Source organism: Ascaphus truei, unplaced genomic scaffold (genome assembly GCF_040206685.1).
Source record: "Ascaphus truei isolate aAscTru1 unplaced genomic scaffold, aAscTru1.hap1 HAP1_SCAFFOLD_517, whole genome shotgun sequence".
NCBI classification, from domain to species: Eukaryota; Metazoa; Chordata; class Amphibia; order Anura; family Ascaphidae; genus Ascaphus; species Ascaphus truei.
The window spans coordinates 104,148-120,387 of record NW_027456848.1 but is presented as its reverse complement, the minus strand read 5'-3'; the positions used below and the strand labels follow the sequence as shown (position 1 = coordinate 120,387).

Below are 16,240 nucleotides of genomic sequence, written 5' to 3'. Positions count from 1 at the left end.
GTAATGGACAAAAAGGAAAAGACCATTGCGCAGCCACAAGAATCCATAAATAACTCCACAACAGATTAAAGTAATGAACTTACAGACTTGCTGTGTTATTGTTCCTTTGAGACAATCTGTGCTTTTAACCTCTTCTCTTCCAGATATCACGAATGCCACGTGTTGTATGTCTATCCTCCAGGTTTTCTGTCTGTTCACAGCATTACCACTTGGTCATAGTTCCCATGTGTTCCCAGAAAGGAAATAACATGGAAGATGATGGTGCAGATTGATAAAAATTTATTACAATAAAAATAAAAAACAGCCAAGGGCTTACTCACATAAACCAGGCTGTGTAAAAACAGCTGACAACGTGCTGTCCGCAGCTTGATACAATCAGGTAGGCAGGCTTCTGGGAGGATGGCGCTATTGTTGTTTGCAAACCCTGAAGTGGCGTCTAACTCTCAGTAGTTACTCTGCGAGATTCAGCTTGAGGTGGCCAGCACTGCAGAATGTGCTCTGCTCACCTCTCTGGGTAACTGCCGTCAGCCCGCGCTACGCCTCGTGATGTCACACTCTGATGTCACACTCTGGCGTCTCTCCTGATCGCTATGCTCCTGCTTCTGAAGACCGTGTCAGTTCTAGCTCCTCCCTCTCCATACGCGTTTCGTGACGCAATGTGGTCACTTCATCAGTGGATGAGGGGGGATAAGTATATACACCATATAATCCAAACCCGTCATGTAACCGCGCATGTGGTCTATAAACATTATATTCAGAACCCAGCACGTAACCATGATCGCAGTGTATACCATATAATCCAAATACAGCACGCCACCACCACTGCGGTACCGTATACACCCCTGTAACCCAAATACCGCACATTATAACCCTGACTGTAGCATATATACCCGTTATAATCCAATACGGCGCGTAACCTTGAATGCAGTATATCCACTATACCCGCCATGTAACCCACTTAAAGCACATTATAACACCTTATACTCCACATGCCGCACGTAACCGTGAATGCAGTATATACTCTATAAACGACTTTATAACCCTGAATGAAGCATATATACACTTTATAATCCACATACAGCACTTACCCTGAATGCGGTATATACACTATGTACGCCATGTAACCCAATTACAGCACATTACAACACTGAATGCAGCATAAATACATAGGGTGACCAGATTTCAAAAATGAAAAACCGGGACACCTTAAAAAATAATTTATTAAACAAATTACATCACGTGACACCCCCCGTTGCCATGACAATGAGACACTTTGATGCCCCTGCAGTGTTAGTGTGTATAGAGGTGGGGGCTTTGCTTGGGCCCTTCAACTCTTACAGCCAGGGCATTATTGGCCAGGAATGCCCAGTTCGGAGGGGATTACTACTTCAAAATGTACTTGATTCGTAACAACATCAAAAAACTCTAATACCAATAACTAACAACCACAGACAATGGTAATCTAAACCATCAAATAAAATGTCTACGGCCCTTGTTCAAGCATGTTTGCGGTACTTACCAGATAAATCAGTGCCTGCAATCCACGACTGTATCCGCCTCTCCGAGCGTCTGAAAGCAATCCAGCGTTCCTGGTGTGTGGCTGAAGAGGTGAGGGACTCCCTCCTCTCAAACGGAAAAGAAGAGCAAAAAATAGAGTTGGAACATACCTATCATACAGGGATGAGAGAGAGAGACAGAGAATGAGAGAGAGACAGAGAATGAGAGAGAGACAGAGAATGAGAGAGAGACAGAGAATGAGAGAGAGACAGACATAGAGGGCCTCATGCAGAGAGCATAGAATTTTCAAATTGGCGAATTTCATAAAAAGTAGCTTTTTTGGAGAGTTTTATTCTCCATATGCAGAAAAGTGCGAATTCTGCTATGTTTAACATGGATGCGTGTGGCGAGTTTGAATGGGAAAGATGCGCGCTTCAGAAATGTGTAAAAAAAAAATCGCGGCTTTTTTCCCCCCTTTGCTATAGGCGGCGAGCGCCATTTTATTGCCAACTTTTCCTGGCGCGGCAAAAATGAGAAAATCGCGCCATTTCCCTGGCGCGAACAGCCGCTACATGCCGTTCGTACCTCTCTGCATTCGGAGAGTTTTAAAAATGGCGAGACGGAGGTTCTCGCCAGCCGCGAGGCGAGTTTTAGCAATAGAAAAAACAAAATGGCGCGTTTTTCGTAACTCGCCATTTTCTGCCGGTTTCTGCGCGAAATTGTACAAAAAATGGCGAATTTTGAAATAACGATGCTCTCTGCATGAGGCCCAGAGAGAGAGAGACAAAAGTAATGTACTGTATAACCATTATACCGTACCCCCTAGTATTCGTGTAATCATTGTCCCACACCCCCTATTACTCATGCTTTGGCAATACTGAAATGTTTTTTTGACATGCCAATCAAGCTGATTTGATTTGAGAGACACAGAGACACACACAGAGACACAGAGAGAGACAGAGATACAGAGACACACACAGAGACACACAGAGAGAAACAGAGACACACAGAGACACAGAGACACAGAGAGAGACAGAGACACAGAGACACACACAGAGACACAGAGACACACAGAGAGAGACAGAGACACACAGAGAGAGACAGAGACACACAGAGAGAGACAGAGACACAGAGAGAGACAGACAGAGAGAGACACAGAGAGACACACAGAGAGAGACAGACAGAGAGAGACAGAGACACACAGAGAGAGACAGAGACACACAGAGAGAGACAGAGACACAGAGAGACACAGAGAGAGAGAGAGACACGGGCCTATTTAGTAAGCGTCGATAAGGCTGCGTCTATAGTATTTCAGACGGAGGGAAGGCGCACACGCTGCAATACACTTGCTGAAGTCTGAGCTTTTTTATGGCTTTGCAGGGTATGCTTCGGCGCGATTTTGGGGTGTGGCAATGAATATTTGGAGGCGTGGCAATAACGTTCCGGCGCGGACGTCACTTCCCTACCTCACATCCCGATCCACCGGCATTTTTTCAGATGCAGCATCTGAAGCACTGTGCAGGCAAGAAGAAAAATGCACACAATGCGCACCAGAGATTAAAATATAGTAAATTATTTATTAATAAAACAAGAAATAACCGTGGCGGATCCAACCCCACCTCAGTACATATGCGTCACAGATCCGGGTTCGGTTACAGAGTGACCTGACGTGTCACGACAGGTCACTCTGCGCGTATTCTGACAGGCTAAGACGGCGTTTGCAGGTAGGAATTTATATATACACTATATCTTCATCTCCTTCATAGTAATGACATTAAAAACACATTTATTCACAGAATTAAGTAGTCACTGTGTGGGATTAGTTTAAGATTTATTTATTAGATAATTTATCACTATGTAACACACTTTAAATCACAAATAAATAGGTATCACATTATTGCAATGTATTCAGTTGTAAGATATTAATGTTATTTGTAACACACAGTAGATTAGAAACATCACAATAATTAAGTATTAAATGTAATATTTATTGATCCCTGTAGCACTATTACAATTTGTTGGCATGGTAATCTATAACAGGGGAGCGCAAACTTCTGAAGCTGCGTCCCCCTGCCTGGCCTCCCCCGGTCTTGCGCCCCCTCTCCTACCTGCCAGCACACTCCGGGGTCGAGTGACGTCACATGACCGCGGTGTCATTTGATGCCACGTTGCCATGGAGACGTGTCTGAATCCCGGTCAGTGTTACTGTTGCAGAGGCCTCACGTGATCCCCGGCATTTCATTTAAATGCCTTGGGGAGGAGCGCGGGACCTATGCACCCGCCCGCGCACCCCCAGACAAATCTCCCGCCCCCCAGTTCACGCACCGCTAACCTATAACATTATGTGTGTGTATATGTGTGTGTAAATATATATGTAAATATATATATACACATATACACACACATATATATATGTATATATATATATATATATATATATATATATATACATATATATATCTTCTTCTCTCCGAAGAAGACCGTTTTATATGTATGTATGTATGTGTGTGTGTGTAAATAGATGTATGTGTGTGTGTATATATATATATATATATATATTATATATATATATATATACATACATACGTATGTGTGTATATATATATATATATGTGTGTGTGTGTGTGTCATACAAGAATCTATTACTGTATTATCTAAAATCAGTAACACACGTGATCTATTATGCCATTACCAATTGGACTGTAGGACTATAAAACCATTACGAGTGAGTTGTAGCATTATCCCCTGATGAAATCGGCCGTGTGCTGAAGAAACGCGTAGGTACTTTCTTCTCGTTATTGCCACACTATCCGTCTTGACGCCGGAAGGGAAGTTGGTACGCAACCAAGACGAGACACCGGAATTACAGAGTGGAATCACAACTGCATACTACAGATTGCCGGAGGACCACACTGCGAGGGGCGCAGCCTATCGAGTTTCCCGGTCATCGTCCAAAGTCTGGAGCTGCGGATTGACCACCGGATTACCACGGAGCCCGAGCCTGTCTCACACAATGCTTTTACCAAACGGGCGTTTGTGAGTTTGTTATTTTTATCTTGTCCAGGAAATGAAATTGTTAAACCAAATTTACACATGGAGCGGGCGCTTTCTCTTCTTTTTGTTTTGTTTAGATATCTATCGAGGAGGTGGTTGTTTCCCTGAAGAGAGCTGCCAGGGCTCCAGAGGACGCCCGAATTGGATCCTTTTATGATTGAGTTATAACATAGCTATTAGAGCTAGGTTTCTGGACTTTTATTGTGTTTAGGCATAGTGTTTATTATTATTTTATTACAACTACTTTTTAGTAATTGCACTGTTATTAATTCTGGCCACTATTTCTCACTGCCATTATAATCTCTCTCTAGCGACAACCAGATTGCTATATCAGCTATATTATTTATTGGTTATACCAGGGGAGCACAAACTTTTGCAGCTCGCCCCCCTGCCTTCCCTCTGTTGGTGCTCGCGCCCCCCCCCCCCCTTACCTTGATGCGGCGTTACGTGACCTGCAGCGGCATTTGACGAGGGTGACGTCACATGACCCCGCGGCGTAATTTAACACCGCGTTGCCATGGACACGAGTGACGCCGGCAGAGTCAAGGTAAGTAATAGCATTGCAGAGGCCTCACGTGATCCCCCGGCATTTAATTTTAATGCCTCGAGGAAGTGCGCGGGGCCTCTGCAACCGCCCGCGCCACCCCCCCCCCCGAAAAATCTCCCCCTCCCCACTTTGCGCACCTCTGGGTTATACCATATATATATATATATATATATATATATATATATATATATATATATATATATATACACACACACACACAATTGTTATTAATTCTGGCCACTATTTCTCACTGCCATTATAATCTCTCTCTAGACTATATATATACATTTAGGGGCCTATGCAGAGAGCAGCGAATTTTAAAATTGGCGAATTTATTAAAAAGTAGCTTTTTTGGAGAGTTTTAATCTCCATATGCAGAAAAGTGCGAATTCTGCTATGTTTAACATGGATGCGTGTGGCGAGTTTAAATTGGCGAGATGCGCGCTTCAGAAATGTGTTAAAACAAATTCGCACCTTTTTTTTCCCCTTTGCAATGGCCGCGAGCGGCAGTTTTTTTTGGCGAGGCAAAACGGAGACAATCGCGCCTTTTTATTTGCGCGAACAGCCGCTAGATGCCGTTCGCGCCTCTCTGCATACGGATATTTTTTAAACTGGCGAGATTGAGGTTCTCGCCAGCCGCGAGGCGAGTTTTACAAATAGAAAAGAAAAATTGGCACGTTTTTCGGAACTCGCCATTTTCTGCTGCTTTCTGCGCGATTTTCTCCAAAAAATGGCGAATTTCGAAATAGCGCTGCTCTCTGCATAGGCCCCATAGTATGATATATATATATACATACTATATGTGTATGTATATATATATATATATAAATATATATATATATGTATATATATATATATATACGACTATTAAGGTTAAAGATAATGGTGAAAGACAGGGTTGCAGACCTGTCTAAGACATGCAAATGAATATACAGGAATATTTACAGTATATATATATATATATATATATATATATATATATATATATATATATATATATATATATATATATATATATATGTTCAAATAACGGGGGAAAAAAGGGGGGGAAGGTGGGGAAAAAAACCCTGCATCTACTTTTGCAATATTAATGCCACCATAAACCAATAAATAACTTTACATCAGTAAGATGTAAGAACAGTAAGGCATTGAACTACACTGTGAGGGGAAAGTGAAGCACCCAACAGCAGCCTGCTTCTATCGGCGGTTCTCTCCACCACCCACTTTATTATGGAAAATGTGAGTTTCCTAATTACCTGTGCATAATACATTTGTATAGTTCATACTATTTGCACTATTTGTGGTTTTCTTTATTTTCATATCATCCACTTCACTGAGAGGATACAGACTCCAGTAACATAAAGGGCTCCAGTCAGAGAGAGAAGGATCTCTGACATGCAGTGATTTTATACGTTTTTTGTGAGTTCATTTCTTATGTTTTACATCTTTTAAAGCAGTGAATTACCATCTGCACTATATATATTTATATTTTTTCACATATCACGAGATCCAGCGCTCCTCCTCAACCCCAAGAAAAGAATACAGGAATATTTACAGTATATATATATATATATATATATATATATATATATATATATATATATATATATATATATATATAAATATATATGTTCAAATAACGGGGGGAAAAAGGGGGGAAGGTGGGGAAAAAAACCTCGCATCTACTTTTGCAATATTAATGCCACCATAAGCCAATAAATAACTTTACATCAGTAAGAATTGGCGGTGCTCACGGGTTGTAAATAGTATGAGTGAAAAGAGAAAAAGGTAAAACGTGTGGGAGCACTCAGGTATGCAGATTAACATATAGTATTTTATTTATTTGACACAGTGCAAAAAAGGATAAGTAAACAGTACATGATTAAAAACACTTAAAAAAGGCTAGGACCCCTGTCACGGGTACTACCCATAGACACAAGTGGGCAAAACTAGGGAATGACTCAAATTGTCAACCCTTAACATGAAAATGGATAGTGACTCAAGAAACACTTGGATCGGTCAGAATAAATCACAACAGCTTAATGGGTTCACAGGCGCCTATACAAAGCTAAAGATAATACGTACTACACACCAATGAAGTGACTAGTCAAAATATAAATGACAATCTTAAACCATCATGAATCTGCTTGAGCATACAATTATGTAACCAATACCAACAGCACAAATTAATCACTTGAAGGAAAAAGGTGGCATGATGGGATGAAGTCACTAGATGTGTAGAGCAATGAAGTGTGTGAATAGCATGGACGCGTTTCGTCCAGAGACTTAGACTTGGAGTGGGGGTGCGTCGGAGTGGGGGTGCTAGGCAGGACCCCTGACAGATGTTCACGTAACTATGCTACCCAGCACTGGTGCAACTAATCTTTGGACTGTGACACTCTATTTTTTCATTATGGATACTGACAACACACACAAGGTTATCTAATAGGTGTTCATCAGGTAATTTTCCATACATGCTATTCACACACTTCATTGCTCTACACATCTAGTGACTTCATCCCATCATGCCACCTTTTTCCTTCAAGTGATTTATTTGTGCTGTTGGTATTGGTTACATAATTGTATGCTCAAGCAGATTTATGATGGTTTAAGATTGTCATTTATATTTTGACTAGTCACTTCATTGGTGTGTAGTACGTATTATCTTTAGCTTTGTATAGGTGCCTGTGAACCCATTAAGCTGTTGTGATTTATTCTGACCTATCCAAGTGTTTCTTGAGTCACTATCCATTTTCATGTTAAGGGTTGACAATTTGAGTCATTCCCTAGTTTTGCCCACTTGTGTCTATGGGTAGTACCCGTGACAGGGGTCCTAGCCTTTTTTAAGTGTTTTTAATCATGTACTGTTTACTTATCCTTTTTTGCACTGTGTCAAATAAATAAAATACTATATGTTAATCTGCATACCTGAGTGCTCCCATACGGGTTACTTTTTTCTCTTTTCACTCATATATATATATATATATATATATATTGCGCGCGCACACACACATATAACGTTTTATCCAACTTTTTCATTTATCATTTGTAGAGAAAATGAACATTGTCGCCAGAAGCGCTATTTTTTCAAAATGTAACATCTCTACTAGTGTAAAATGATACTTCATATAAAGCAGGTTATGGGACCCAGTATAAAATGACTATAATGTCTCTTATCACATCCCAGTATATGGATACTTTCTATTATCACAAGCTGCTAACATGTGACAGGGCTCAGTGTCTGAGCCCAGAATGTGACATACTGAACATTCTCATTCTAAATTTCAAAAAATATTGTGTTGATTTCTGACCTGACTGCCGTGGTTACAGCTCAACCACTCTGTTCTACTGCATGTCACCATTTTCTGCCACAACCAGCTGACGGTGGATCTGCAAGGAGTTCAACGCTCATTGGCATCACATCTGTGGCTTGGTTAACGTATCATTTCTCCAGCTTTTTATTGTATTGTTTTGAAGTAGATTATATTTATTTAGTTGAATAGATATTTATTTAGTTTAATAGATATTTATTTAGTTAAATAGATTATATTTGTAAGTTTAATAAGTTATATTTCTTAGTTTAATAAGTTATATTTCTTAGTTTAATAAATTATATTTCTTAGTTTAATAAGATATATTTGTTAGTTTAATAAGTTATATTTCTTAGTTTAATAAATTATATTTCTTAGTTTAATAAGTTATATTTCTTAGTTTAATAAATTATATTTCTTAGTTTAATAAGTTATATTTCTTAGTTTAATAAGTTATATTTGTTAGTTAATAGATTATATTTGTTAGCACAGTAGATTATATTTACTAGTATTTAAGTCTCCCCCTCAGTGCCCCATTAGGACCCGTGGGCATATTTCACATCTTTTCGGAGTCGCTTATTTTTTAGACCCTCGAAGCCGAAACCTAAAGGGGTCAGCTAAGAAAGTCCGGATCAAGAGGAGCCGCACAGTTTAAAGACAGAACATTTCCAAGGGAGATGGAGACAATTTGGGTAAGATCTGATTAAATGACAACCTTTGGGGAAGGAAAGGGTGACGCGGGAGTGTAAGAGGGGGGTGAGAGAGCAAGGTGCTGTGTCAGATTGGGGCAGAGCAAGAGAACGCAAAAATGATGGGGATTTGCTGCACACTAAAAAAAACAATTAGTCATACTTTTACCGGTGCCCCTTAGTCTCAGGGAAGACCGGCATTTCGTCCAATGGATACAATATGATTGATGGAAAAGGGCACACGGATTTGAATAAAAAAAGATAATTTATTGTGCCACAGACTACAATGTTTCGGCTGCTGGCCTTTCTTTATTGGCTTTAGTGGGTTTAGCCACTTTACCTGAGAAAGGCCAGCAGGCTGAAATGTTGTTGTCTATGGCAATGCAAGAGAAAACAGGTTGGGGGGGTGGGTTCTCGCAAGGTCGCCGACCCATGGGTGAGTGTCCCCCGGTGGCAACTAGTCCTGGACCCCGGGAAAGCTGTCTGTGGCCCATACAAGCTGAGTAACATGTAGAAAGGACACATGTATGTTCAGAATGAGTTAGCATGGTATTTTGAGAGGCATCATAGCAGGTCAGTGCAAGTCAGTGCAGAGCACTGCAAGGTCAGTCAATATGAGGAAGGGTCCGATGGAGGAGTTGGAGGGTCCCAGAATATCTCTTAAAGCAGGGGTGCGCAAATCGAGGGGTGCGACATTTTCTTGGGGAGGGGCTCGGCGCTTACAGTGGCCCCTCGCTCTTCCCCACAGCATTTAAATTAAATGCCGGAAATCGCGCGCAAGGCCTCTGTAAGTTCCCTTTCCTTGTCTCCGGCGGCTTCTGGAGACAGCAACGTGGCGTCACATGATGTGGCATTGCCATAGCAACGTGATATCACATGACGTCGTTACATCAGAACGTCGGAGACAAGGTGGGGAGGGTGGAGGGGGGAGCAGGGGAAAAAGGTTGCGCAACCCTGTCTTAAAGCATTGTCTTGCATACAGATCAGAGGCGAAGAATGGATATGGATATCCGATGTTAAGGAGGAAATAATACTGAGATCACTACCGCTAAGACCGATTCGATGGAAGAAGGTGAGTGATGAAATAGCCGTCACTGTGTAACTCTTCCAATTACCTGCAACTTCATGCAAAGAAATAGCAACGCTTGTTTTTAACGCATTAAGCGCCTAATGGGGAATTCAACTGCTGAGAGTTTAAGGGAGTTACTCACCAAACTCAGCGGCGTTTCTGTGTCTCTGTGATAACTCCCCCAGGACATGCTTGAAAACCAGAGGTAACTCAATGTATTTTTGATAAATAGAAACATGACCTTCTGGGGAAGGGTATATAATGGGTACTGGGCCTGGTGAGGTGGGTATAACGGGTTCTGGGCCTGGTGAGGTGGGTATAACGGGTACTGGGCCTGGGGAGGGGCGTATAGCAGGGTACTGGGCCTTGGGAGGGTTGTATAACTGGGTACTGAGCCTGGGGAGGGTTGTATAACTGGGTACTGGGCTTGGGGAGGTGGGTATAACGGGTATTTGCCCTGTGGAGGGCGGTATAATGTGGTATTGGGGAGGGGGTATAAGTGGCACAGGAGCTCTTGCGATACAGAGTATCACTGTCCCTGGTTACAAACACTTCATGTCTCCTGCAGATCAGGACACGCACGAAGGTGGTGCCCTTTGTGCCACCAGACGACGAGGCGGGCTACGAGGCGGACGACGAGGCATACGATAAAGCAGGCGTCAAGTGGTGCGAAGAGGTGGGCTACAAGGCGGCCGATGAGGCAGACGACGAAGCGGATGTCAAGTCTGGCGACGTGGTGGACGAAGGCCTAGGAGAATACGAGAGGTGTGGACGGATCTGCTGCTTCACCTTTTTTAGGCGGAAGAGAAGACCCCGGGAGCAGGTAGCAGAATACGAGAGGTGCGGACAGATCTGCTGCTTCACCTATTTTAGGCGGAGCAGCAGACCCCGGGAGCAGGTAGCAGAGGAGCCAGGGCGTAGATCCAGGGGTATTCTAGGGGCCCTGAGAAGTTGGTTTGACCGCAGGAGAGGCAGATAAGATCAGGAAGGCTGCGGGAGGGGCAGGTACTAGAGGGAGATTGGGATATTGGGCGTGAGAGGGTGAGAGAGAACAAGGAGCAGGGCCGGAGCACGGGTTTCATGCGCCCCAGGCGAAACTTAAAATTTGTGCCCCAGTTGTATAAAAAATAATAAGATAAATAAAATAATAAAATAAACAGTGGCGTAGCTATCGACCGCACCCCAGCGCGACGCAAAATAAAAATAAAAGGGCGCCAAAATACTGGATAAAAAAAAGAATAATAATTTTTAAAAAAAGATAAATAAATTAGAAATAATAAGAGGAAAAAATAATAATGATTATTAATGCGCCCCTAGGACCTTTGCGCGCTAGGCGACCGCCTAATGGCCGGCCGGCCCTGCGAGGTATGCGGGAGGAAAAGGGGTGAATGGGATAGATATGTAGGGGGATGGGGGAGCAGGTGAGTTATACACAGGGGCACAAGGGCCCCATCACCCGCATCTCTATATACTGAGTGTGCCCCTGTGTATAACAACGCTGATCTGTGCTGCTCCATCTGATCTCACTGCGCAGTGATCCAGGGACCATCCGATCGCCATTTAATGGGGTCAGGAAGGAATTTTTTTCCCCCATTGCACAGCAGGGGTTATGTTTCGCCTTCCTCTGGATCACAGCAACAAACAGCCCTTTGTGCATGAATTATCAGTGAGATCTTTATACACCCTGCATTGGTCTTCACTCCTTTGCTGCCGGAGGGGCCTGCAGTGCATTGCTCTGCGTGTTACTATATCGCTCTGCAATGTGCTGCAGGCCCCTCCCAGCAAAGAGATTAATTATTTCAATAAAATACTCTCTTTAATCCAACCTATGTGTAGTGTCTTTTCTATCCGTTGTATCTATTGCTAACAGCTCAGTGATTCTTCCCCAGGTCGCTGCACTAGTGTCACACTGCCAAGCCGGGTGTGAGGGAGATTTATAGGGTCACATATACACTTCTGCCAAAACACGAGTGCAAACAGGGAGCCCCTCTGATCTCATATCTTTTATTACACAAAACGGTATCTAAAAAGGTAAAAAGAACATACATGGGATTCTGCTACAAATATCTCTCTAATTACAAACCAATTAGCAAATCATTCAGATTAGAGTCGAGCGAAAAGAAAGGGTTAAGTATCTCATGTACAGTATATGCAGTGCAGGCTGTTCTGCGCATTACATGCAGGGGGCAAAGGTTAGGAGATATAAGTAATGCTGATCTCAGAGCTGACCGGCTGACCTGCTCTACCGGCTGACCGGCTGATCTGCTCTACTGGCTGACCGGCTGACCTGCTCTTCTGGCTGACCGGCTGACCGGCTCTACCGGCTGACCGGCTTCCCTTCTTCCAGCTAACTGACCTGAATTGTGGCCCCTGTATCTCCCAATTAAACGTTTTATTGGCATATTCTTGTTTGACTCGTTCTATACAGACATTTTCTATACATTCATTGTGGGATTTGATAACATCTGTAAGATCTCTCAGAACATCACATTCTGTACGTTTGTGCTGAATATTTTTCCATTCTCAATTTACTTAGGGGCCTTTGCAGAGAGCAGCGCTGGAAATAATTGGAATTGGTAATAAATTGTACCTGTAATGGCGTGATTTTATCTCCATATGCAGAAAGGTCAGAAAACTGCATTTAAAATCATGCTTGATTATGGAGAGTTTCAACCGGCGAGATGCGCGCTGGTGAAACATGTTTGAAAAAAAGAGCGTTTTTTTTTTTCTTTTCACTCTCGCCGGTGAGCTCCAGTTTCCTGCCAACTTTTGTTGGCGGAGCTAATTGTAGAATTTCTCTCCATTTTAATGGCGCGAACAGCCCCTAGATGGCGATCATACCTTTCTGCATACGGCCCTTTTCAAAACTGGCGAGATTTTGGTTCTCGCCAGCCGTGCGGCGAGTTCTACTAAAAAAAAATAAAAAATGGCGCTTTTTACTCAACTCGCCATTTCCAACCTTATTATAGCCATATAGCGCTAAAAAACGCCGAAATTTCCGTTCGCGCTGCTCTCTGCATAGGCCCCTTAATATTAGTTTTTGGCTTCAATTATTTATATCGAGCCCAAAATACCTTTATACAGAATGCTGATCCCTTTATCCCACAAATGCTGCTTCATTAAAGCCCAGGGGTGGCACTTTGTGCATTCTCAAACTTTTAGGCAACATCCCTAATTTCCAAAAGTGGGATAAAATCTGTGCATATTTAAATGGTTAATTTTTCCATTGTGACAAAATATCAATTTTCTCACTCAGACTACAAAATCCCTCCCCAAATATATCCGTTTCACATAAAAGTGTGTGCGCTTCTCCTTCCGCCTAACTGGCACGTCGTCCTTACGGGCGCCACTCCGTGTAACTCCACGCTGCCCTCCAGTGGCAAAAGAAATAAGATACATTTACTACTGTATACTCGTCTGGCAGCTGCTCCCGTATAAGGTGGGTAACTCTGTATTAGGGGTCTAGGTAGAGTATATTTTATACTTATGTCGGATAGATGAGGAATTTATATTCCTAACGGGTTATTGTGAGAGGCCTTAGATCTTATCCTATATGCACGCAGCCCTCGCCTCTCTGACCTTGAACACATACTTCAATCTGATTTTTTGAGACTTGAAACTGGATTTCCCAAAACAAACTGATTTTAAACACTGACAAGACTGTAACAATGGTATTTGGGACCAGAGCTAAATTGCTAAAGCTACCAATGACAGAGCTTCAGATAAAAACCAGCTCTAATACCATCCTAGCCCCTGTTACTGGTTTGAAATATCTGGGCATATAGTTCAACTCCCATTTAACATTTGGGTTGCACATTGATACCCTGACATCCAAATCCTATGCCAAACTAGGTGTACTTTACAGGAACAAATCCTCCCTAAGGCCCTCATGCAGTAATCGCCTACAGCGATTCAGTAAGCCCAGAGAAGCTGGCGATTAGAGCAAAAATAACCGTTTTTTTTTTTGCCGGAAAATAAATAAATAAATAAAATCTGCAGATGCGCGGTGATAAGCCACTTTTCGGCACTGATCGCCAGTTTTTCAAACACGCTCAATTCTATAAGCCCTGATCAGCTTATTGCGGCTGATCGCCACTTTAAAATTGCTGTTTCTTCTCCAAATTGTCCAGCCACAAAAGTAGGCAAGAAGGTGGGGTGAAGCTGCGATGAAAATAAAATGCATGTATCCCGGAGCTGATATCCATTAATATCAGCATCAGAGACCCCCGGCATGAATCCCATGCATAAAAAATGCATTTACAGGCAACTTCATTACCGCCAAGGCAATGAAGAGGTTATACACCCGTGCCAGGCTTATTGTGGGTAGCGGGGGTGGGAGAAGGTGGTATTTGGCCCTGGCTGGGTGTTTAGGCCTTGCCAGGGGGTTGGGGGATGACTTAACCTCTTCTTTAACTTAGCGGTTAATACCGCTAAGGTAATGAAGGGGTTAACCCCTCCCACTACCCCCCCACCCGGTAGGCCTAAACACCCATCCTTGGGGCCAATACCCGGTTCACCCACCCCCGCTACCCACAATAAACACAAATACACATAACAGCCCCACTGGCCACCTCCTAGGTCCCTAATAAACCATTACAATATTCATAAAACCATTATTTTGTTTACACCCAGGATTATTACATGGGGTTAGGGCTATGTTATTCAGTGAGGGGTTGTATGTTTGTATTCGTAGGGACAGGCAAGGCCGGAGCCAGATGGGGTTCTCCTGCCTCTGTCCTCCCTGTCTCCTGACCCTTCCTGTAGCCGGACAAAGAAGAAGAAGCAGGCACACGGTCTTACTCAAAGGAGGTTTAATATGCCATAAAGTCCAACGTTTCGGCAGTCAAATACAGCCTTTCTCAAGGTGAAGGCTACCAAACACAAGAAAACAGTCACAATATATACCACCCCCCCTGATACTCACCCCTCCCGGCTCTGCCACATAACCAGGATGCTGACGCCCACCTGATGACGTCAGAGCTACCACATGGCGCCCCCTAGTGACGTCAGACGTCTAAATCCCTGGCAATACAGCATAGAGCTGTCTTGGAGGACTGCAGCCTCAGCCACACCTCTCCCCAGACTGAACACTCCCCCATGTGTGGCTGTGGCTGCAGTCCTCCAAGGCAGCTCTATGCTGTATTGCCAGGGATTTAGACCTAGACGTCTGACGTCACTAGGGGGCGCCATATGGTAGCTCTGACGTCATCAGGTGGGTGTCAGCATCCTGGTTATGTGGCAGAGTGGGGTGGGGTTGCATCCCTTGTTTTTATGACTTTCTAATAAAGATAGATTTTTGCCAGACCTGCCTCTTCTCTGGATCATGGTGCGCTGCACTTTCTCTAGGGCAGGCCTGCACAACTCCAGTCCTCGAGGGCCGCACACAGGCCAGGTTTTTAGGATATCCCTACTTCAGCACAGCTGGCTCAATTAGTGGCTCAGTACGACTGCCTGAAACTTGGGGGGGTGGGTGGGAGACTGCCTGACACTTGGGTGGGTGACTGCCTGACACTTGGGTTGACTGCCTGACACGTGGGTGACTGACTGCCTGACACGTGGGTGGGTGACTGACTGACACGTGGGTGGGTGACTGACTGACATGTTAGACTGCCTGACACGTGGGTGGGTGGGTGACTGACTGCCTGACATATGGGTGGGTGACTGACTGACACGTGGGTGACTGACTGACACGTGGGTGAGTGGGTGAGTGGGTGAGTGGGTTGGTGTCTGTATACATTCTGTCACTGATACACACAGACACTGGGAGGGGGCAGTCACACACACACTGAGGGGGGGCAGTCACACACAAACACAGAATGGGAGGGGGGCAGACACACACACACACAGAGAATGGGAGGGGGCAGACACACACACACACAGACTTGGAGGGGGCACTTACACACACTGGGAGAGGGGCATCACACAGTGGCAGGGGGCAGACAGACACACACACAGACACACAGACTGGGAGGGGGCAGTCACACATACACACAGACTGGGAGCGGGGCAGTCAAACATACACTGGGAGGGGGGGCAGTCACACACACACAGACTGGGAGAGGGGCAGTCACAC

General features: G+C 43.8%; 1 long non-coding RNA gene across 1 annotated transcript; it reads right to left on the bottom strand.

Annotated features, from left to right (window-relative positions):
* Positions 1-262: 262 nt before the first annotated feature.
* On the bottom strand, positions 263-1,623 carry LOC142485035 (uncharacterized). Its single transcript, XR_012798352.1, has 2 exons — positions 1,520-1,623; positions 263-665 (listed from the first exon to the last, which is right to left on the bottom strand). It is a non-coding gene; the product is annotated as an uncharacterized LOC142485035 (long non-coding RNA).
* Positions 1,624-16,240: the final 14,617 nt, after the last annotated feature.